This window comes from Urocitellus parryii, chromosome 3, assembly GCF_045843805.1.
Source record: "Urocitellus parryii isolate mUroPar1 chromosome 3, mUroPar1.hap1, whole genome shotgun sequence".
NCBI classification, from domain to species: Eukaryota; Metazoa; Chordata; class Mammalia; order Rodentia; family Sciuridae; genus Urocitellus; species Urocitellus parryii.
This window is the reverse complement of record NC_135533.1, coordinates 152,009,219-152,012,031: the sequence shown is the minus strand read 5'-3', so window position 1 is coordinate 152,012,031 and position 2,813 is coordinate 152,009,219. Positions and strand designations below refer to the sequence as shown.

General features: G+C 41.7%; 1 pseudogene; it reads right to left on the bottom strand.

Annotated features, from left to right (window-relative positions):
* Window positions 1-255: 255 nt before the first annotated feature.
* Window positions 256-2,012, bottom strand: LOC113197389 (KH domain-containing RNA-binding protein QKI-like; annotated as a pseudogene).
* Window positions 2,013-2,813: the final 801 nt, after the last annotated feature.

The window sequence follows — 2,813 nt, the reverse complement described above, 5'->3', positions numbered from 1 at the left end:
CAATATTTTGTCAACTAAGTTTTCAAAAATTGTTCAGAGCCAACATTACTCATAAATATTACTCATCTATTATTTCATAAATAAATAAATTTCATAAATAAATAAATTTCATACAAAATATTTGATAAACATACAAAATATTCAGATTAAATATATTTGACATGAAGATGAAAGAAATCATAGTGTCATTTTTCACTGTCAATGTTACCTGCTGCAATGACCACAGGCAAGGAAAGGCAATAACCATTTAAGTGATCAGCAGGCAGGCATGGTCAGGTCATTACTGGGCAAAGAGTTCAGAGATAAGAAGTTCATAAGTGAGTTGCCAGTGTCAGCTCCACCTTCAGTCACAATCCTTTGGAAAGGACGGACACACACATTGTGCCTTCGAACTTTAGTAGGACACTGCACCTCATACACCATTGGGTTCAAAGGGCACTCAAGAGCTGAAGTGGCTGGTGCCAACGTGTCAGGTATTTGTAGGGTGTGTAGATCAACCCAGCCTCTGGCCCTGGAGGGGCTATCACAGCATCAATGTGAGGAGTTCCTTTGGGCATGACAGAGGTCTGTATTTGTCTGATCAAAGGTATTATGGTAGGGTCAGCTGGAGACGAGTACTCAGGGTCACTGGTGAGAGAAAAGGTGCAGCCCCAGGTGTGATCCTAGGAGCAGCCTGGGCTGTTGCAACAAGAGAAAAGGCAAGGGTAGATGATTTAGTGTTGGCACCTCTGCAGGTGTCATTCAGAATCAGAAGTTTCATCAACTGCATCTTCTTAAGTTTGCCCAACACAGTGACACATCATGGATGTACCTTGTTCTCAAAATTTTATTAAAGATGGATAAAATAAAGGTTCTATAATTTTAACTCAGTTTTAACATTTTTCCCATTCTGCTGCAGGTACCAGTATTTGCTTCAATTCTTCAATGGCCCTCTATAGTTTACTTTGCTCTATTCTGAACAACTTCCACAGTGATTAGTACATCTGAATCTTCATGTATATGCTTCCAATTCAGTTTGCTCTATCTTGCTCCTCCTTCTCTTTATCTTTGAGACTTTGCCTATGGCCATTGTTTTACCTCCAGCTTCTGCCTGTAGCTCTTTGGCTGTGAATCCTCCGGGCCAAAGATCCTACCAAGAAAATTAAAATCTAGATATTTTGGATTTTTTTACACGAATAGAGCACAGATTTTCATTTCTCTGGTTGTAGATGATGCAGAGTCAGTCCATTCATTAAATCATACCTACAAAGGGTAGTAATGTCTTTCTCATTCAACCATCTTGCCCCCATACACCCTCCCCTCCACCTCCTCTCCTCTGCTCAATCCAAAATTTCCCATTATTCTCTTGACTTTCCCCCAGAATATTATGGACCTGATCCACTTATCAGAGAAAATATTTGGGCTTTGGCTTTTGGGGAATGACTTATTTTGTTCCATGATATTCCCAACTCTGTCCACGTATCTGTCAATGCTATATTTCATTCTTCTTTAAGGCTAAGGAATATTCCATTCTGCAAATGTACCACAGTTTGTTTATACATTCAAATGTTTAAGGGCATCTAGATTGTTTCCACAGTTTAGCTACTGTGAATTAAGCTGCTATGAACACTGATATCACTGCATCACTATGGTGTGATTTTAAGTCTTTGGTGTATACATCTAAGAGTGGGAATGCTGGGTCAAATGGTGATTCCATTGAAAATTTTCTAAGGAATCTCCAATCTGCTTTCCAAAGTGGTCACACCATTTTGGAGTTGCAAAAATCAGAATATCCTCTACAGACACATTTAGTTTATCTCATAACTTAATAATAGGCCCCACATAATTAGGAAATTTTGCACTCCTTTTCTTTTTTGTACTGCCATTTAATGTGTGTACATGACTTTATGTAGTCTGCTAATTCCTCTCTCTGGCAGCCGATGAAGGTGGTTGAAGATCCCTCAGAATTTGGACAGGATGGTCAAGAGCTTCTTGTCTTTCACCAACTGCATCAGGTTATCTGGGATTACCATTTCCCCTGACCATATTCCAGTCTCCACAGATCACATTACCCTATGCCTTGGCACCAATTCCAGAAAGGAGGTATGGGTGGGGGTAAACCTGGGAACTGTCTGCTGAGGACCTAGTGTACCTCTCTGCACGGGGTCCTGCTCTGGGCACAGAGCTGAGGCCCATGGAGTCTTCTATATGAGCTACAGTGAATGTTTATGAATGTGTATGTATTCCAGTGTGAGGAGACCCTGTGACATATGCCACAGTGGTTCTGGTCCCCAGCTGTATGGACAATCTTAAACTTATCCTCTCTCTCTCTCTCTCTCTCTCTCTCTCTCTCTCTCTCTAGAGAGAGAGAGAGAGAGGACTTGTGATAGGAGACAAAATCTGCTATTTAGGGAAAGGCCCCTAGGAGAATCCCAATGTAGACCATGGGAGTTTGGGAACTGTCATGTCACCTGCTCTAGAGAGTTACACATCTTTTGAAGAACAGCTCATGGTGCAAAGCCTGTTGCTGATAGGTACAAAACAATATCTGTCATCACTTTAATATGAAGCCAGAACTGTGTGATTTGCCAGTGAGAAGGTCAACGAGACTTAGCATCATGGATAATTTGCATCTGGGAAGGAGCAAGAGCAGGGTTCCCTCCCAGTACCCTGCATGGGCACATGGTAAAGGCCCCATGTTTCCAACTTCCCAGTACCAGACACTGTCCCAGGAGTCCCACATGTATGTCCTATGGGAGGACGTGAGGCTTTGGGTAAAAAGTGAGTGTGACACTACTGCTACCTGAGGACTCTGGTCCAAAAATATCTAATAA